The 21,889-nt window shown below is 45.2% G+C and overlaps 1 long non-coding RNA gene across 1 annotated transcript in view; it reads left to right on the top strand.

Moving 5' to 3' along the window:
• The window catches only part of LOC135220314 (uncharacterized), a 33,885-nt gene extending 18,765 nt beyond the window's left edge, over positions 1–15,120 (top strand). The window contains exons 2-3 of the long non-coding RNA XR_010315652.1: positions 14,616–14,734; positions 14,843–15,120. This is a non-coding gene — a long non-coding RNA (uncharacterized LOC135220314). The remainder of the gene's footprint in view (positions 1–14,615; positions 14,735–14,842) is intronic.
• Positions 15,121–21,889: the final 6,769 nt, after the last annotated feature.

Here is a 21,889-nt window from a genome sequence, read left to right as displayed (position 1 = left end):
TGACGAAATTCGGGGTCTCGCTGAATACTCGGGCGAGGCGAGAATTCCTGATAATTGTTACTACATTCCCCGGAAATCTCGCTGAAATGCTTTGATTCCTTGGAATTTAATTCTGGCATTCTCAGAGTGTTTTATGGTTTTTCTGTAATTTCCAAACATGGGCGAGACCGACATCCCCAGCAATTGTAATTAGGGAAAGCAAGTGTCTCGTAAGACATTAAATTCCTTGGAATTTCTGGCGTTCACAGAGTGATTTGGTTTTCTGTGATTTCCAAACGCTCGGACAACGGGCAATCCCAATAAGTATTACAATAATCGGGAATATCGCCAAGCTACTGGATCCCTTGGTTTCGCTGGTGCTCACCGAGTGCTCAGCTTCATCATATTGCCGAGTATTCCAGGGCGAGACGAGGCTCGTCTGATTATTGTCTTTTACAAGAGTTTTTGGTTTACTCGCAAGCATTGGAATTTTATGTTATGGAATTGTAGGCTCGAGCTATCACTATTACAAGTGCTTGGATAGCGAGATGTTACCAGTAAGTACAGATGAATTTGCTCCTCAGTCTGGGTTGGAGTTATGCAGAGCTTGGAACTGAATGCAACACCTTCCAGGTGAATGGTCAAGTACCGCCTTTTTGTATTGGACCTTAGGGTCTGAACATGTAGGACAACAGACTCAGAATCCCTCTTTATTCTTCTTCGGCCTTGAAGGAGAACAGTAATTGAGAAGAAGTGATAGTTCTCCATTGACGATTACCACTCATAATTATGTAGTGGTGATCTGCTCAGCTGACTCAACTCAGCTTGACCAGACAGCTCTGCCAAGCCAAGCAAAAAACAAACTTCTTGATCAGTGTGGTTCCTTTCCATGACATAGCACCCTCCCTTCCTGTGTTGCAGCGAGTTTTCACAGGGTCATTGTCTTTCATCTTCGTCATCTGACGCCTCCTAACCTCCCTCTTCAAAGGGTTCCACGTCCTAAGAAGAGGAAGGTATTCTTGAGACTTCTAAGGGTCTGCATCCTTTCCCTGGGAAGGAAGCATTTGGCTCTCTTTGGCTCACCTGATCCTTCCGGAGCAGGAACCTGGACACTATCCCCAAAATATAGTGTCTCAGGAGCCCAAGGAGCTCAAACCCAGTTTCGTTCTCCTGTCTCTGGTTCCTAGGCGCTGCTCATGAAACTGGCTGTGTCAGGTATACTCGTGTACAGATCTCTCCGAGTGTACAACCCCCAAGGGGGGCCGTACGTCCACAGTCAATGATAGGTAGTCTTCTCTCCATCATGATAGTGGCGCAGGGCGAGAGAGGGACCGAGCTGCATTGATGGCTCGGATCAGATCAGTGTCATTGTTCCTTGGGACAAGGCGTCTGAAGGAGATAGGAGGAGGTCCTCTGTGTAGTCCTCTTCATGAGGTTTTGGTCATGGAGAAGGTAGGTGCATAGCAAGACGTGGCAAGTTTTAGCCAGCTTTGACTGCATTTAACTCCGGTCAACTTTTGCTCACTTTTGTGTGAACAGTCAATCCTCTTTTGTTTGTTTTTCCCTCTACTTCCTGGTTATACTGTAATGAACAAGGAAATAAGAGAAATTCTATGGAGTTTACTCCTCAGAGTTCGAACCCAAGACACTTATGTTTTTGGTTCAATCTTAGGATCTCACTGAACATACGTCAATCTGTTCAGGATGGATAGCATCGAGAGGTTTGAAAGCCTCTCCAGTGCTACTGTTGTGGGAACAACCAATTCGGCTTGAACTAGTCATCTTCGGTATCCTGTTATCACCGTAGAATTCTCCCCTTTGGACCACTTCACCTTCACTTTTTTTCATTAGAGAATGAGGGAGGTTGGCTTCCAGTCCTTATTCTTTTCCCTCAAATGAAGAAGAATTAGGCTGGAGTACAATTTACAGGACCACCCTACAAATATGCTAGTACACTTATGCAAGAATTTGGTCGATCAAACAGCCTCGTAAGATTGGCAATTTGCAGATTTCGAAAACATACCTTATGGGAAAATTCCATTAGGGGCCAAGGCAAGGCAAACGGCAGCTTACCCAGTCAAACTTTTTTTATATCAATTTTCAAATACTTTCTATGTACTACTACTATACTGTAATTTTTTCTAATATGAAATTGTTCTTATCTATAAATAAAACATTTAAAAGGTTTTAATAACTTGAAAAAGTTAGTTTGTTCATGAAACTTACCTGTCAGATATATATATAGCTGTATTCTCCGACGTCCGACAGAATTTCAAAACTCCCGGCACACGCAGTTGGGCGGCCAGGTGGTTAGTACCCATTCCCGCCGCTGGGAGGCGGATATCAGGAATCATTCCATTTTCTATTCAGATTTTTCTCTGTCGCGTAGTGAAACACCTGTTTCCACTACCTCCGCCTAGGATTTTTGAAAACTTCATTAGCCGCTTTAAGTATCCTACTTATTTTTTTGAATGATTGACTTGGATTTGTGGCTAGGCTACGCTATCATAAATTAATTAAAATTTTTTCATTGCATATGATGTCTGAATCTAGGTAGCCTAGTTCAGATTTTGTTGTCTGCAACGGGTAAGGGGAGGCTACGAACCTTCGGTAGACACTCGTTTAGTATACATGACGTTTACCATGTTTTCTTTGTTGAGAGATCAATGTAATTAGTGTAATGTTGACTGATTCCGAAAGAACAGTATGATTCGTATGTACGCAAATTAGAGCGTGATATAGAATCAGGAGGTCTTCCTCCACAGTAACAGAAGTTAGGATAATGAACCTACTAACCTCCAGTAGACTTTATTTTGCCTAACCCTGTGGATGGCTTACGGGCCTAGAGGAAGTTCTGTGAGAAGTAATGCCTTTCTATTATTGTGGATTACATCAAGTAAGCTTGAAAAAGTGCTCGCTCTCCAATCAGTGTTGTGAGTGTAGTGATGTTGATTTTGCCCCTAGTGTTGTGGAGGGGGCGTCAGATCGGTCCTATAACGCCTCTAGGTCTAAACCTCTGTCGGACTCCCAGGACCAGGGAGTGGGGCAAGTTGAAAACCGAAGGAGGGTTACGGGAACCCCCCCACCGATCTGGCGTCCCTTCGGCAGGATAAGGCTGCCAAAGATGTGCACGTGCACGAATCATGAAGATTGCTTCTCGTCCTCCGAGGCGTCCTCCCCGCAAGGTTGGAGCTCTCGGAAGGACTCGCCGCCCTCTAAGAAGCTTTAGAGAAGAGGACGCTTCACGTCCTCTCTCTCGTCAGGAGGGAACGTCAGATCCCGCCCCATAACGCCTCTAGGGCCTGGACCTCTGTCGGACTCCCAGGACTAGGGAGAGGGCATGTCGAAAGCCGAAGGAGGGTTACGGGGAACCCACATCGATCTGGCGTCCCTTCGGCTTGACTTAATATCGATAAGCGTGACAAAGACGCAAAATGTCGCACAGGCGGCTGTCGTCTTGGTCAAGAGATTAAAATGTCCTTAAGGCAGGACCCTCACAAGGACGCCTTCGAGACATTCAACGCTCTATCGAGAGGAAGACTTCGTTTGCACTTCCTCCATCTAGACTGAAAGGGAGAGCTGGGATCTGGTACGAAAACAGGAGAAGAAGCAGGATTGAAAGCACCGTCTTCTTCTCAAGGAGATTTCGCCAATTTGGTGGACGCTCCAAGGAGGTCTTATTTGTCATCGGCTAAGGTTTCCTCCTCCCTCATGGCGTTATGTATACGTTATGTGACGTTCGCTTTACTACGAAACGGGATATTGTTCAAGCTCATAAGATTGACGTCCGGCAAGCTGATTTGCATAGTCAAACAGCTCGCCAAGACGCATCTTACTCGTCCCTAAGGGACGCTCTGTCAGCGACAGAGATGACACTGGACAGACTATCCTAGTTTTCGACAGGAGAAGGGCAAAGAATTCCTCATACCCAAGAAACACACAGGCGTCCTTTTAAATGCCCTTCTGCAGTGTCGATGAGCGTGACAAAGACGCAAGATGTCGCACAGCCGGCCGTCGTTTTTGTCAAGAGTGGCGAACGTCCTGAAGACTCGTCCTGATGACGATCACCGTACTTATGCTTAGGACGCTCGCGTTTCATGAGCGGCTCTCCCCTCGCCAGGAAGCCTCTCAAGTTACTCGTGTTGACGCACGTCATTCACTATGACGCTTCCCCTTGATGTTCGTCGCTCTTCTATTCCGGACGCTCTTCAAGACGCTCAAAGAATGCAATCAGGACGTTCGTCGGCAAGCACCTCGCGATTATGCCTTTCGGAACGCTCGGCGTTCCTTTTTTGAGCGCTGTGTCTGGATATGTTCATTTGCATTACTAAGACGCAAATGTTGCACAGGCGGCCACCGTCTTTGTTAGAAGGTAACGAAAGTCTTTAAGGCCGTCTTGGAGACGATAGCCTTACGTCTTCCTATAGGGCTCTCACACTCAGGAGCAGTGTGCGGCTCTCCAGGACGCTTTTCGGGTGGCCTTTCAGAAGACGCTCGACGTCATAAACATTGATAAGCTTTTTGGAAGACGCTCGATGTCTTACACATCTGGACTAATCGCCAGGACGCTAGCGAGGACGCTCGCCAGGACGCTAGCGAGGACGCTTTTGAAGACGCTCGGCATCCTACACGTCATGACGCTCGGTAGAGCACTTGCCAGGACGTTCTTCAGAACGATAGGCGTCCTACGCATCAAGGACGTTCGGCAGGATTCCTGCAAGAACGCTCTTCAAGAGGGCGTCGTCGAAGTAGAGGAAGGAGTTTGGTTTCTCGTCAAGATGTCTACTTCTCTTTCTACGAAGGGATGCGTTCAAGAGAATCCATCACTTGATGAATTCCAGGAAAACTGTAAGCAGATTTCGGTGTCATAAACGCCTCGTCTGCTTTCGGGATTGCGCTGCCGAAGGGGAACATTAAGGTCCTTCCTGTCGTAAGCCCAGTCTCTAATCAGAATCCTGCCCCTTCCTCGATTTCTGCGGGAATCGGGAAGGCTATATGCTCGAATTCCTGGATTACTTTCCGTCATGCAATTGGGTTAGTTCTCATTGACAAAGTTCTTAATAACATTTTATCGCATAAGCGGATAAGTAACAAAATTTCGAAAGAGCTCTCATTCATTAGTCAGAGGCTCATCCAGGAAAAAGACTTATAGACTACGTCCATGAAGTCTTATGTCAAATATCATAAGAAGCTTGAACTTTCCTTTTCGATCTTCGGTTCTCACTTGAGGATTTCCATTTGAATAATATTATTCCTTTTCTTGGCAAAGAGAATGAAGACAGTCGATTTCCATTCTCTCTCTCTTCCTCGTCGAGGAAAGAATGTAGTAGAGAATTATATGTTCAAGTGACTGCAATACTTAGGTATTTTAAACTTCGCGTCATATTACTAATGTAAAGTTCAAGTCATATACGCATATCGTGGTTACCTCTACAGATGGCAACCGAAAGGACTGTTATTTTTTTTAAGTGTATTAATCGGTACTTCCTGCAAACTTCCAGGAGTTTCCGGTGTAAGGACAATGCTTGAAGGTATTGTTACAACAACACCAACTCAGCTTCTGCATGTAGCGAATTATGTTTCGCTTAAATATGCCTGCTTGAGAATTTTCTTATGATCGATAATAGTAACGAACCTATTCCTTCGTAGAAGAGAGTAGCTGGTAACTCAGGCAGAATAGTGCGAAACGAGAGGTTGCTGTCATTGTGGATGACGCAGTATATTTAATCGGTACTCCGGCAACTTTTCCAGGACGTTTCCGATTTAACATTTGGTTAATTAAGCGTAATGTTTACGACAACACAAAATCAGCTTCTGTATTAGCGAATTCTGTTTGCGCTTAGATATGCCAACTTGAGAGTTTTCTGTTCAAATAATGGAAAATCTATTCCTTAGATGAATAGAATAGCTGGCAACTCGGCATAAGACTGCGAGAAGGTGAACATAAGCTGCTGCCTGTAACTGTCACAGTGTCTCACACTGTCACCAACTCAGTGTTAGGTAGCTCGTTGTACTGCTCAGTCGGTTACGTCTCTCTCTCCCGCGGGATGATTTACGAACCGTATCTCTGCCCTACAATCATGACTTTCGCCTCGGGTTGAGGGATTTCTGGTAATCATGAATAAACGACTTCCTTTTGCTAAGAAATTTTCAAACAGAGATATCTCTTAGACATGTTCGGCGCTGCTTACCGCACTGTAACAGAATTCTGTACGAGTCTACCGCAGCATAGCACTATAATAATGCTCTCCTGCTTATGCAAAGCGCAGCCTTATTAGGGAAGGAAGCATGCTTAGTGAGGGAATGGATGAGTCTGCTGGGGACCATTTCCTCGCTGGAGAAGCTTGTTTCCCTGAATAGACTGCAATTCAGACCTCTACAGTTTTTCCTACAGGAGAACTGAAATAACATCAAAGATCTAGAGATAATTCTAAACGTCTCTCAATGGGTTAAGGATCACCTCAGGTGATAATGAGAGGGAGCCAGGCATCCGGACAGAGTCCTGGACATAATCTAAAAGAATTGGAAGCAATTTGGTTGGCTCTCCAGTTCCTCGAAGAGTGAGGTTTTGGTCGAGTGTCCAAATCATCTCAGATAATTCCGCAGCTCTCTCATATCCCAAGAAAAGAGAGATGGTTATCGGCATAGGCACGGAACGTAACGATCCTTAAGAGGTTCGTTACACGATTGCACGTCCGTGCGGATCTTCTCGATCGACGGCAGCAACTACTGACGTTTGACTTTTGAGTAATCCTCGCTTAGAAGTATGTCGAGAGTTGTGGAGACTTTGGGGACGTCCTTTCGTAGATTTTGCAATATTGAAGACGAAGAAGCTTCCTCTACGTTGCGCCCTTATTCTCGATCCGAGAGCGGTAGCAATAGACGCCATCCTATAGTATGGAATGGGGATAGTTGGTTAGCCCTTTTCCCCTATTCAAAAGCTTAGGAAATGTAATAAGATAATCGCTGGCGTCAGAGGGAGTGAGAAAGACGCTGATCGCCCATGTTGGCCTTCGAGAGGCTGGATTCACAGAGGTCACGTCCTTCAGAGAGCACTTTCCAAGGACCCTTCCGAGAGAATCGGTCTACTCTAACAGCCTCACTTCGAGAGGTACCTAAAATCTCTCCGATCTGAGTCTGAATGCGTTCAGACTGTCAAGAAGCGAGAGGAGGATCTTCAAGATTAATTGCAAGTCTCATTGCCAAAGCAAAGCAGTGCTGCATGATTTTTGCAGTGTACCAATCGGAGTGGGCCGGGTCCGTTTCTGGACATAGGGCAGGAAGAATGACTGTTCCTCTACCTCTGACCTCTGTGAATGACTTACCGCCTTCCCATTCCGTCTGAAGTATGGATAAGCTAACAGTCCCAACGATTGTAGAATACGGAAATATGTTGTTGACGGCCTCTAGGCTCAGAGATTCGGATCTGTTAAACAACAAAGCCCTTCACGATCTTTGAGGTCTGCGGAAATCTTGATGGAACTTAGACGTAGTCTGAAGTTATTGATGTCAAAGCATTTCGAACCTCTCCTTTCTGTAAACTTAATACACGTGACCAGAAAGGCTAATTTTCTAACCACTCTAGCTACGGAAATGAGGGTTAGTGAGGTTTTAGCCATCATCAGAGGTTTTTGGCTTTAGAGGACATAATTCGGTGTCCTCTAAGCCTTCCGTTCTTGCTAAGAACGAAAACCCGTCTAACCCTTGGCCCAGAGGCCTGGAGATCAAGGGGATGGCACAAATTATTGGGCAAGAGCCACAGAGAGTCCTGTGCCCTGTCGGGGCTCTCAAGTTTTATCTTGATAAAACTAAAGAAAGAAAGTCAAGGTCATTCGGACAATCTGCGGTGTTCCGTAAAAAGACCAGACTTGCCCATGTCGAAGAACGCCCTGGCGTTATTTTTAAGGAGTCTTTCTAAGAGGCTCTTCGTCATGTTTTTGAACAAAGATTTGAAACCTTTTAAAGTAAATGCTCACGAGGTGAGGGCGCGGCCTCGGAAGCATTCACAGAGCATGACACTCAGTAATACCTGAGTGCCACGTTTGAGCGAAGCAACTCTGTGTTCGCTTCACACTCCCGACGGGATGTGAAGACGACATATGAGATCTGCGAGTCGCTAGGACCATACATATCCGTAGAAATATTATTGGAGGCAGGAAGCAGCACGAATCCTATCCTATAGAAAAAGGATAGGTGTGCTTTTAACTTTGAAGGGTTGGTCGCTTGAGGCGCTTTCCCTTTCGTTAGCCTAGAAGTTATGGGGACTAACTTCGATAGGTTAGGTCAGGTGGTGTTTTAGCTTCGTTGCCCTTCACGTATGGTCAATATGGTCTAGTCACATTGTGGTCACGCCCCCGTTGACAGATCATCTAGAGCGCACCAACTACACCAGGTCACTACCTTGTTGGCAACTCTAGTAAAGCAAAAGCAGACTTCGGTGACAGTAATCAAGAAGTCAGCTATGCTAACAGGTAAGAATCAAGATGTCAATCATCTGCACTTGAGGTGTTTCCTAAATCCTTCTATTCTGTCCCTTCCACCTCCAATGGTGGGATTCAGCTATATATATCTGACAGGTAAGTTTCATGAACAAAATGTTATTGTTATGATACAATAAAGTTTGTTCATACTTACCTGGCAGATATATATAATAAAAGAAGACCCACCCACCTCCCCTCAGGGGACAGTGGTATGAAAAATCTGAATAGAAAATTGGGATGATTCCTGATATCCGCCTCCCAGCGCCGGGAATGGGGGGAGGGAAATGGGGGCTACTAACCACCGGCGCCACTGCGTGTTGACGGGAGTTTTGAAATTCTGTCGGACGTCGGAGAATACAGCTATATATATATCTGCCAGGTAAGTATGAACAAACTTTATTGTATCATAACAATAACATAATACACACAGGATGGTGAAAACTCCCACACGTAAACAATGCCACCACTGGGTGCAAGTGTATGTACAATACAGTCATTTCCTTTAAAAAAACCTTTTAGATGGAATTTCCTCTACCTATCCTCTGCCAAAAACCTTCAAACCTCCTCTGTCTCATCCTCCATAAAGAGTTCTGCTGAAGGAAGGCTTTATGAACCATTTGAGGGTTTCGGAGACTAGCGGATCATTGCATGTCTTTCACTCCTGTTAGCCTAACAAAACTTGGTTGTGAGCGCCTGTCTCAGATTCTTTGTCCGGCACGTTCAGTATGTCTAATTTTCATCTAAATTTATTCTATGATAAAAAAAAGAACTGGTGAATATTCAAAATTTGATATGAAATTACAATTTCTTAAAAAGAAATCATAAAAATTCAAAATTCAACATGAAATGATATTTTCTCGATCAATTCTCTCTCTCTCTCTCTCTCTCTCTCTCTCTCTCTCTCTCTCTCTCTCTCTCTCTCTCTCTCTCTCTCTCTCTAGCACATCTGCATCTCAGTTAATCACTTTTACTAGTCATTTTCATCAAATCCTGTTTCAACAATAGAAAAAAATAAATATAACATGCCAAAAGTTAGTCAAAAGGAGTTAACCTAGAAAAAAAATTCTTACTTCATGTTCAGCAATGACGAATTTCAAGCTGCCGATTGCTGCCAAATGGAAGTTGCTCCTTCCTTCATCTTTAACTTAAGGGCAAGCTTTTTAGTTTTGAGAAATTAGGTCTCCCTCTAATAAACGGGATGTTTTGACGAAGGAAAATCATATTTCTGGGCACAGGGAAGGGCCTGTGTCGCCTAGTGAAATGTTCCTTTAGCACACATTTCTAAGCTATAAATATTGCTATAATACCAGAGAAAAAAGCTAATATGGAAATGCCAGAATATTTTGGCTCACTCACCTTATTTAAGGTATCGGTATGGTTTCTGGGGTGAGTGAAACCACTACCAGAGGTCCTTTGCCATTTAGATTCATCCTTCTTCAAAATCCCTCAACTACAGAGGAGCCGATCTAAGGCCCACTACTCGCTCACACAACCAAGGTTACTGCTTTCAAAAAAAACACCTTCACGATCTTCACTGTGGATGAGGAGGACACCTATCCCGTTCACATCGAAGGTAGCGGAATTGACCCTGCAAGCCGCAATGAAGGACGTACCATGCCACAGCTCCGGGAAACAGAACCAACCTCCCTCCTGCTCTCCGGAACTGATGATCACTGGGTAGAATCTTCCAGCCACCTTTTCAGTGGGTAAGCTAAAGCCGGACTGCGCCATCACTCAATTCAGCGAGAGATTGCCCAGGCTGTCAGACAACTCATCCAGACTGAGTACGACGCCAGGACGAGGCTGTGCAAGTCCCTCAATTCCCTAGTAATGACGGAAGTATTTGCTCTAATCTACGGACAAGAGCCGCTATTCAAGATCATTGCAAAGTCACTTTTGTACTCGATGCAATGTGACTTGTATGATTTCTTCATAGCTAGGTGAAATTGTAGGAAACATGTACTGGTGGAGGCCACCATCCGCCATGAGCCTAACAAGCTTTTAGCCTCATCCATTTAGGGCTCTGACCTCTTCCCAGCCTCTGTAGTGAAACGAAGTTCACTGCGAGGCAGTTAGATCAATCAAAGTCTAAGGGTTCGCTGGGTTTGGTCAACAAACGCAAACCGGAGTCAGCTGGATCAAATCCAAATCAAAGAAGAAGCCTAGGAAATTCCAGCCTTCAGGCTCCTCAACAGCAGACTCTAGTGCAAGCGGTTCCGGTATCACAAGTACCACAACCTTCCACTTCCAAGTCGCAGCCACAACAGCAGTGTGTGCTGCTGACACAATCACCGCAACAGGGCCAGGCTTCGACCTCCTACACTGTCTCCCCTGCTTACAACCCAGTCTTCGAAAGCCAGTCCTTTCAGCCTTTCAACAGGTTTGGTAGGGGCAGCATGGCTAGAGGCACCTTCCACCAACGGGGCGGCGGAAGAGCCTCCAAACCGAGGCAAAGGTTCCTGAGGAGGACGTGGTGCACGCCCCTCCTTGAACCAGTGAGAATCCTCAGGTAGGAGGGAGACTGTTCCTCTTTCGTCACCGTTGGAGGTTCAGCAAATGGGCCCAAAGCATTGTGTCCAAAGGTCTAGGGTGGAGTTGGCTCAAAGGTCCCCCTCCATCCAACACTTTTCATCAACAACCAACAGCGGAATTGGTAGAGTACTCTCAAGAACTCCTTCAAAAATGAGTAGTGTCAAGAGTCAAGCATTTAAAATTTCAAGGTCGCTTGTTCAGCGTGCCAAAGAAAGGCTCAAACAAGCAAAGAATAATTCTAGACTTGTCCCGTCTGAACTTATTCATTCGTTGCGACAAGTTCCGGATGCTGACCGTTTCTCAGGTGCGGACCTTACTTCCCCTTGGGGCCGTCACCACCTCTATAGATCTTACAGATGCATACTATCATGTTCCAGTAGCAAGACACTTCCGCCCGTTTCTAGGCTTCAGACTAGGAAACCAGGCATTCTCTTTCAAAGTAATGCCGTTCGGGCTCAACGTAGCCCCCAGGATATTTACAAAACTGGCGGAGACAGTTGTTCAAGAACTAAGGTCTCAAGGAATAATGCTAGTAGCTTATCTGGACGATTGGCACATATGGGCCACAAGCATCGTAGCATGCCGCAAAGCAACGGTCAAAGTAATCCAGTTTCTGGAACATCTAGGCTTCCAGATAAACAAAACCAAGTCCCGGCTAACACCGGAGTCCCGCTTCCAGTGGTTAGGCATTCAGTGGGACTTGAACTCTCACACACTATCAATTCCGCCGTTGAAGAGGAGAGAAATAGCCAAAGCAACCAGGCAATTTCTCAAGTGCAAGCAGACGTCCCGGAGGAACCAAGAAAGAATCTTAGGTTCTCTCCAATTCGCTTCAGTAACGGACGTTCTTCTAAAAGCCAAACTGAAGGACTTAAACCGGGTTTGGCTTTCAAGAGCAAACAAGAGATCCCTGGACAAATTAGCCCCTATCCCAGCGATCTTACATAAGAGACTCTGCCCGTGGAGGAGATCAAGAATTTGTCAAAGGCAATTCCGCTCTAGGTTCCTTCAGCCGGCCCTAGTGATCCACACAGTGCATCACTAAGCGGCTGGGGAGGATACTCACAGTACAAAAAGGTACAGGGGGGAACCTGGTCCCTACCATTCCGCCAGCTTCATATCAATGTACTGGAAGCTTATGGCAGTGTCTGACCCTGAAAAAAAGCTCATCCAGCCAAGAAATCTCATATCAAACTGGTGATGTAACAGTGCAGTAGTAGTACACTGCATCAACAGGGGAGCATCCAAGTTGAGCATCACGTGAACCATGTTTCATGATAGCCATATTTTCACTAGCAGACAAGAACAAATGGCACCTGTCCGCCACTCATCTAGCAGGCGTAAGGAACGTAGTAGCGGACGCGCTATCACGCTCAGTCCCGCTGGAGTCAGAGTGGTCCCTGGACAAGCAGTCATTCAGTTGGGTCTGTCAACTAGTCCCAGGGCTTCAGGTAGATCTCTTCGCCAACTGAGTCGAATCACAAACTCCCTGGTTATGTGGCCCCCAAACCTCCGGACCCTCTGGCCTATGCCACGGACGCCATGGCTATAGACTGGAATCAATGGAAGAAGATTTACCTCTTTCCTCCAGTGAATCTTCTCTTGAAAGTTCTGAACAAGCTCAGGACGTTCAAAGGCCACATTGCTCTAATAGCCCCCAATTGGCCCAAGAGCAATTGGTTCCCACTTCTACTGGAATTGGGACTCCGCCCTCAACGGATCCCAATCCCAAACTATCACAACTAGTACAAACGCGGACTGTGCTTCCTCGGGAATTCAGAAAGCCCTAACTTTATGGACTTCATGAAGTTTGCGGCACAAAGAGATGCTAATATCGACCCCAAGAACATCTTATTCTTAGAATCTGATAAACGGGAATCAACCTTGCGTCAATATGATTCAGCTGTTAAAAAACTAGCTGTATTCCTAAGGAACTGATACACAAACCATGACAAACCAATCTGGCCATATCCGTTTTTCAGAACACTGTTTGAGAGAGGTTTAGCAGCTAGTACTATTACTACTACGTCTACACTTAAGAAAATCTTCCAGTTTGGATTCAAAAATAGATCTGACAGATTCTTAGTTTTCATCTATCCCTAAGGCCTGCGCTTAGACTCGGGCCATCCGAGAGGCCCAAGTCTGTGTCATGGTTTTGAATGATATCCTTAAATTGGCCTCGGACACTAATATAACTCATATGACTTTTTACCCCTCTGAGGAAAACATTATTCCTGTTAAGTCTGGCCTTAGGAGCCAGGGTATCCGAACTGTCGGCTCTATCTAGAGACTCAGGTCATATAGAGTTTCTCCCTTCAGGAGAAGTGTTAATTTCTCCAGATCGTCAATTTCTAGCTAAGAATGAGGACCCACTGGATAGGTGGACCCGTGGAAAATTCTCCCACTTCCACAGGACCCGTCCTTATGTCCAGTTTCTTCTCTGAAAGCATACCTAAATAGAACTGCCCTAAGATCTTCAGGCCCTCTATTTGTTAGAGAAAAGGGAGCCACCATTTCCTTAAAAGGAATTAGGCAGCAAATCTATACTTATAAAGCAAGCCAACCCGAAGTCCTTCCACGGGTACATGATGTTAGGGCAAGTAGCTACCTCTATTAATTATTTTCAACATTTGAATTTGATGATCTGAAGAAGTACACAGGCTGGAAATCTCCGACAGTATTCAAACGCCGTTATCTTAAGTCCTTAGAAGCCCTTAAATTTCCAGCAGTGGCAGCGGGAAACACAGTTTCTCCTGACACTGCTTGAGTAGTAGTAAGTAGTTTAACTTAGATCTCTCCTTCCTACCTGCCTCGCTAACATTCTTGCCGTAGCTCAGCCACCATGTAGCCATATTGTACCTTGGATGCCACATGTATATAATTGTGATGTTTCCTCTTGTTTTGTTCCTAGGATGAGTCACAGTTTGCGTTAAGCCTTGCTGTTTACTATTAAGTATGCATTGTTTTGTATTTTGATTTAGTATTAAGGTTCCAATTGCCCTGTTGTTACTTGTTCTGTAACCTTGTTCATAGATTATAGCAATTAACCTTAAGTTGTTTTTGAGTTATCCTATATATTACATGTGTGCTTCCTTCTTCCAAGCTGTGTGGCCATTTCTCTGGTACTATTTCAAGTAGCGACACAGGCTGAGCCCAGAAAAGGGATTTTGACGAAGGAAAAATCTATTTCTGGGCAAGGGCCTGTGTCGCCCAGTGAAATCCCACCCTTTACTTTCCTTCACCCCCCCTCCTTTTTTTTGGGGGGGGGGGGGGGGGGGGGGCCCAAGCTTGGGTGCTATCTGCAGGAATGACGTCAGAGGCGCTAGCCGTAACGGTAGCGAGTAGTGGGCCTTAGATCGGCTTCACTTTGCCTTTTTATGTTTTATTATGAAAATAAAGTTGTAAAACATATCCTGCTTATTTATTCAGATGAATTTGATTGAAATTGCTTATTTTTCTTCATCAAAGTTACTTTATACTAAGCTAGCAACATATAGTTTTTCAAGTCACGGAAAATAATTCTACATCAGAAAATTATGTATTCTAACCATTAAATTTTCTGCTTTCTAACCATTAAATCATAAATAATGTAAAAAAAAATTTTCTGTGTCTTTTGTGTGATAGCAATCCAACATGGGTGATGAATAAGACAAATAACCTCGGAATTGAACCGGAGGTTAGCCTAGGCCTAAAACAGACGTAATTCACACTCCACCGGCACTTCATCCTTCTTCTTGACAGGGGTAAGTGTCAACGATTAACCTGATACATCTTGTCCATATCATTATACAAATAATTAATAATGACAGAGTAGGCTACTCAATAAGTATTATGTATTTTTCTTCCAAAAGGCAGCTATGACTACCAGAAGAAAATTGCCGGACGATTGGCTACTATCAGAGGAGTTTAAAACCTGGTTATCCAGGGTAGAGGGTGATCACACTAAAGCATTTTGCAATAATTGTCAGAAGTTTTATGCAGATCTGACAACTATCAAACAGCACAAGGTAAAGGTAACAGTCACTTTTATTTTTCTACTGTATTAATTTGATTGGCTGCTGATAATTGTGAATATGATACAAACTGTATGCATTTTTTATAACTGACAACCAAGATTCATGACGAAGAACCCCATAGTGTGGAACACCAGAAAAAAATGGCAGCAATCTTGCTGATTTGGTATATTGCAGAACACAATCTGCCTTTCTTAATTGCTGACCATCTCATTGACTTTTGTAAAGCAATGTTTCCAGATTCAGTAATTGCACAAGGTCTACAAATGAAAAGTACAAAATGCCCTGAAATAACAGAAAACCTAGGTACCTGTATGACAAATGATTTAGTTGAAAAATTGAAGAGCAATTTATTTTCCATCATCATAGATGAGTCAACTGATTTTATTATAAAAATGATCATTTTGCAAAGAAAAGTGCAAAGAAATATTAGAAAAAATATGTACGTATAGATAAAAAAAGTTATTGCATCTTTGTTCTCGGTAAATTTATGTAAATACTTTACAGTAGATGTGCTCAGAATTTGTTATTAATTATATTTCTGATGTTTTGATGTTGTGTGAGCTTATTTTATAATTTTACAAAATAAAAAATCAATTTATTTATTTAGAAAAATAATGTTTTATTTTTTTAGAAAATAATGTACAACTTTGTAAAATTTAGTACTAAGTATTGTCTTGTAAAACATTCTCCCTTTGTAAAACATTCTCCACAACGGGTTGTAAATATTCATTTTCAACTTCTCCTGGAAGGTAGGGAAAATTTTTTAGAATTTTACTTCTTTCACCATGTGCATTTGCATATCTTCCTCTTTGCATTGAGGTGTTTTTTTGTCTTAAATTGGCCCACCTGAAAGCTTTGCCGACCTGGGGTGCTGCCTTGGTGTTGCTTTTTTGTGCAGAGTTTTTTGCTGCTGCTTGTTTGTGTGCTTGTGCTTGTGTGTGTGCTTTTAGTGTGCCTGTGTTTGCCTTTTGTTGCCTTGTTTGTTGTGCTTGGCTTGCTGCTGCTTGCTGCTTTGTCTTGCTTGTGTGTGCTTGTTTGTGTGCTGTGTTGTGTGTCTTGTTGGACTCTGTTTGTGCTGTGATGCTTTGATGCTTGTTTTGCTTGTGTTTTGTGTGTTTTTGTTCGCTGCTTGTGTTGTTTTTTTGTTGCTGCTGCTTTGCTCGTGCTGCTTGCTTGTGTGTGCTTGCTGTTGTGCTGGTTTTGTTTTTTTTGCTTGCTGCTTTGATGTGCTGTGTGCTTTGCTTGTTGTGTGCTTTGCTCGGGTGTTGTGTCTGGTTTTGCTTTTGCCTTGCTGTTGCTGGTGTTGCTCTGCTGCTTTGTGCCTTGTTTTGCTGTGTGTGCTTGTTGTTTGGTGTGTTGTGCTGCTTTGTGCTGTTGCTGTTGTGTGCTGCTTGCTTGTTGCTTGCTTCGCTTTGCTTGTGCTTTTGCTTTTGCTTGTGCTGCATGTTTGTTTTGTTGTTGCTGCTTTTGCTTGTGTTTTTGCCTTTGCTTTTGCTTGCTGGTGGTGTTTGCTGCCTTTTGTGCTTGTGTTTTGTGCGTGGTGTGCTGTGCTGGTTGTGCTTGCTTGCTTTGTGCTGTTTGCTTGCTTTGTGTGCTTTGCTTTGTTGCTTGCTTGCTTGCTGTGCTCTTGTTGTGATATATTGATATATTACCCGTCCATTAAAGGTTGATGGATGGATACCCACATATGAGTAGCAATACTAATAGGTTTTGGGTAGTGGATGGATTCACTCATGGAGAGCAATCAATATTACAAACTGTCAATTTCAAGGAATCAGTCGGGAAAGTGGTTAAATTACTTCTATAGCCCATACATTCACTAATGGCAAGTGACTTTTAGACAGGATGAGGTCAGAAGTCAGCAGCTCATGAGCGTAGTTGTGAACTTGACTTAAAGCAAGCATGTATTGCCTCTCTCTCTCACATAACATCTTATTAGTATATATTTAATCATAAATATCCCCAGTGGTTGCTGTTAGTTTTAGTTCTTATCTTGTATGATGATAGTATATCAATTATAATTGTAATTTTTGTACAAGTAACTTACCCAGCAGATATATACTTACTATAGACTCGGTCGTCCCGACAGAATTTCAAAACTCGCGGCACACGCGACAGGTAGGTCAGGTGATCCACCATTCCCGCCGCTGGGTGGCGGTGGGGTCTGGAACTATTCCCGTTTTCTAAGCCATAATTTCTCTGTCGGTTGAACCGGGACAACACCTATTGTTCGTTTCCTCCCTCTTGGATTTCAACTCGTTTGCCGAGAATTTGGATTGGTTTTTGGTGACGTATTCTGTTTTTTCTCTGGCTTGGCATACGCTTATTGTGGACTGTTTTTCGACTTTGGTTTTGACTACTCTTTCACGATGTCTGACGCTAAGGCTTCACCTATGTTTAGAGTTTGCAGTAGGGAGACTGTAAGGTTAGGCTGCCTAAATCGGCATTAGATCCGCATAGTATTTGCGCTAAATGCAGGGAGAATGAATGTTATTAACACCTGTGTGGAATGCGAGAACCTACGGAGCTTGAATGGAAGGAATTATCATCATATGTTAGGAAGCTTGAGAGAGATAGAGTGAGGAAGGCTTCAGCTAGGTCATCTAGTAGATCTTGCTCCTTATTAGAACAAGAAATTAACTCTCCATCTAACAATTTTTTTCCCTTAGCCTCAGCTGCTTCTCCCTGTTCTGAATCCAAAGATTCTTCATCAGAAAGGGAAAAATGTAAAAGCTTTCAATTAAGAAACTTCAAGCTCAGCTACGAGCTCTAAACCAAGGTAAGAGTGGTGATAGTGACTTGTGCAGTGTCCCCAGTGCAGTGGAGGGGGCGTCTGACCGGTTCCTCATTGCTCCTAGGCTAGACCTCTTCCAAACTCCCAGGACAGGGGAGGAGGAATGTCGAAAGCCGCAGGGAGGATGCAGAACATCCCCAACGGTCAGGCGTCCCTTCGGCAGATCCTGTTGTTAAGTCCCAGGCTGCCTCGGATTGCCGCAGAAAAGGCGTCCTAAAGGAGTGTTTTTTTTCGGCCTCAGACTCTTCCTCTCCTAAACGAGGATGGAGTTCGGCCTCCCGTTCGCGCCCTTTGAAGAGAGCCTGGAAGGCGCCTAAAGGAGACGCTGCTGACTCCAGCCAGAGCGTTTTCCCGAGGATTGGCCTTCGGGACCTAAGAGGACTAGACAAGAGGAGCCTGCTCTTCAGGATCCGACCAAGAAGTTTTTGGTTAATCTGCAAGAGCAGTTAGCGTCGCTCGTAGGCTCTTTTGCTAAGGACTCTACAAGGGAGGAAGGATGTCTCGCTCCCTGTTAAGAGTTCCGCTAAGCGTCCTTCTTCGTATAGGAGAGAACTCTCACGTTCTCCAGGGCGTTTATCGCTTTCGTCAAGGGACTCGTCGGATAGGAGTTGTTCTTCTGAGAGAAGAGCCCTTTCGCCCTATAGGCTGGCTTCCCCGAAGCGCCCTCTTAGACACAGCGCATCGAGCAGAAGTCTCGATCGGTTTAGCTACAAGGAACCGGAAAACCGATTTAGGTATCAGGGATCCTTTGGGTGGGTCTTCAGGTACCAGGAGCCAGGACAGACGCAAAGAGGCAGCAAGACGCAAGAAAGACGTCAAGAGCCTCTTAGAACGCTGGATTCAGGACATCAGGATTCTGCTAGAAGGCAGGAATCAGGACGCTTTGAGCCAGGACGCCATGAGTCAGGGCGCCAGGAGTCAGGGCGCCAGGACAGTCAGGGCGCCAGGAGTCAGGGCGTCAGGAGTCAGGGCGCCAGGAGTTAGGACGCCAGAAAACAGGACGCCAGGAGTACGTTAGGCGTCAAGTGTTAGGGCGCCAAGAGCCTGTTAAGCGTCAGGAATCAGGACGCGGGGATCTTTTCAAGCGCCCTGAATCAGGACGCCAGGAGCCTAGCAAGCGCCACGAACCCGACGAACCTAGACAACAAGAGTCTAGTAGGCACAAGAGTGTTGCCGACAGACAGGAGCCTCACTCTTCGTATAGGAGTGCTAATGTTCCGCGCTCCCTTCTCGGGAAAGGAGTTCTTCTCCCGGGAAGAGCCAGATCACTCCAAAACGATCTCTTCTGTAGATCAGTTGGACAGGTATCGGAAGACGAAGAGCCTGTAGATGTAGCAGTTTCGGACTACAAGAGACTTTCTCTTTTGCTGCTAAAGGAGTTCGGAGACTCCCTTCATCCTGCGGACCCTCCTTCACCAGGATCGTTGATGTCCAGCACTAAAGCTCTCAAATCGTCTTCCTTCGTTAAGATGCGCCCCGCTCTTTGTATGAAAAAGGCATTGAAAACTTTTTCAGAGTGGTTGACTTCCAGAAGGGAAGCGGGCAAGACAGTTTTTTCCTGCCCTCCTTCCAAGTTAACAGGCAAAACCAGGAAGGTGGTACGAGACCAAAGAGCCGATGGGGTTAGGCCTGCCTTCTTCCGCGGATGCGGATTTTGCTTCCTTAGTGGACTCTGCTAGGAGGAAGTCGTTGCTGTCTGCTAAGGCGACTTGGGGCATGTGTGAGCTGGACCACCTTCTAAAGGGCCTCTTTAAAACCCTAGAAGTCTTCAACTTTATGGACTGGGCGTTAGGAGCATTAGCGAAGAGAGCTCAGGACACGGACTTTGTTTCCATGAGGAACTTTCGAGCGTCCGCTTGTCTGGACAGAGCGGTCATGGACGGTTTTGTGGAAGTTGCCTCTATTTTTGGAACGGGAGTTTTGAAGAAGAGATCTGTCTTTAGCTCTTTCTTAGCAAGAGCAGTATCACCCTTGCAAAGGACATCTCTTGCTCCTTTATCCCCGCACCCTTTTTCCACAATAGAGCGGTTAGAGAGGTTTCGAAATCTCTTACGGAGAAGGCAACTCAAGATCTCCTCACGCACTCAGCAAGAAGTTTAGGCCGGCAGTGCCGATAGAGAAGAAAGAGAGACCCTCTTTTGTTCAGCCCTTTCGAGGGGCCGGGGTCCTCCTTCTAGAGCCCCTCTTAGAGGTCGAAGACCAGAGAGAAAGAGTAGACCATCTAGAAGGTCCTTCGGGAAGTCTAGATGAACAGCAAGTCCTCCAGACGAAAGTAGCGCCAGGCTACTCCACTTTGCCAAAGTCTGGGCGCAGAAGGGAGCGGACTCCTGGTCCCTCTCTATCCTGAAAAAAGGATACTTGATCCCCTTCAGAGGAAAATCCTCCCTTGACGACAACTCAAGGGAGTTAACCGCCAGATACTCGGATCCGGTCCGAAAGCTTGCTATGTTGCAAGCAGTGGAACAGATGATTTCCAAGGAAGCGGTAGAACTGGTTCAAGATCTCCAGTCCCCAGGTTCTACAATCGGCTATTCTGGTACCGAAAGCATCGGGGGGATGGAGACCAGTTCTAGACGTCAGTGCCCTGAATTCTTGTCTTGAAGAAGAAATTTTCAATGGAGACGTCTTCCTCTGTTCTATCTGCTCTTCGTCCAGGGGACTGGATGGTGTCCCTGGACCTTCAGGATGCGTATTTCCAGGTGCCAATTCATCCGGCAGCAAGGAAATATCTGAGGTTCATGTTCCAAGGGAAAGTGTTCCAGTTCCGAGCGATGTGCTTCGGACTTTCGACTGCCCCTCAAGTCTTTAACTTGGACATCATGAAGAATGTAGCTTATTGGCTACATCTGGAAGGGATCAGGATCTCGTTATATCTGGACGATTGGCTAATAAGGAGCCCAATCGGAGAAAAAATGTCTGGAGGACCTTTTAGTGACTCTAAAGTTGACAAAGTCCTTAGGACTTTTAGTAAATCACGAGAAATCCATGCTGACTCCCCAGCAAAGTATTGTCTATCTGGGGATTCAGATGGATTCTCGGGATTTTCTAGCGTATCCTTCGCAGGAAAGGAGAGAACGCTGCCTAGAAAAGGTGTCAGTCTTCTTAAGGAAAGAACATTGTTCCGCGAGGGAATGGATTAGCTTGCTGGGGACCCTCTCCTCGATGGAACAGTTCGTTTCCTTAGGAAGACTTCACCTACGACCCCTTCAATTTTATCTGAAGGAGAAGTGGGATTGGAAGTCCAACAATCTGGGAGAGACTTTTCCAATCTCGAAACGGATCAAGGAGAATATCCGTTGGTGGTTAGATCCACAGAAACTAAGCAAAGGAATCTCCCTTCGCTTACAGAACCCCGCGCCTAGCGTTGTTTGCAGACGCCTCAGATTCAGGGTGGGGAGCGACCCTAGGTTCGCAAGAAGTGTCAGGCATTTGGGAAGGAGAACAAGTGTCCTGGCACATCAACAAGAAAGAGCTAAACAGCCATTCATCTAGCTTTGGTTCATTTCGAGGAACAGGTCTCAGGTCTGGGGATTTCAGATTCACTCGGACAACACAACGCCCTCGCTTATATAAAGAAGCAAGGGGGGACGCATTTCCTTTTCCCTGTACGAATCAGCAAAGGATCTGCTGATTTGGGCGGACAAAGGAAAGGAAGATACTCTCTCCTCACAAGGTTTGTATAGGGAGAGAAAAATGTCCGGGCGGGAGATCTGTTAAGCAGAAAAGATCAAGTCCTACCCACGGAATGGACTCTCAATCCTCAGATTTGCCAACAACTGTGGCATCTGTGGGGAAGGCCCAATATAGACCTGTTCGCGACCAACAAGAACCACAGATTAGGAAACCTATTGCCTCCCCGATCATCCGGATCCTTCAAAGCAGTAGCAGTGTAGACAGCTTTCTGCTAGATTGGACGGGCTTGGACGCGTACGCCTTCCTCCTTTCAAGATAGTAGGAGAAGTGTTGAGGAAGTTCGCTTGCTCGGAAGGAACAAGAATGACCCTCATCGCTCCCTTTTGGCCGGCTCTCGATTGGTTCACAGAGGTGCTGGAGTGGTTAGTGGGATTTTCCAAGATCGCTTCCACTAA

The sequence above is a fragment of the Macrobrachium nipponense genome, chromosome 1 (genome assembly GCF_015104395.2).
Source record: "Macrobrachium nipponense isolate FS-2020 chromosome 1, ASM1510439v2, whole genome shotgun sequence".
In the NCBI taxonomy this organism is placed as follows: Eukaryota; Metazoa; Arthropoda; class Malacostraca; order Decapoda; family Palaemonidae; genus Macrobrachium; species Macrobrachium nipponense.
Note: the sequence above shows the minus strand (reverse complement) of the source record. Positions and strands in the feature narration are given on the sequence as shown.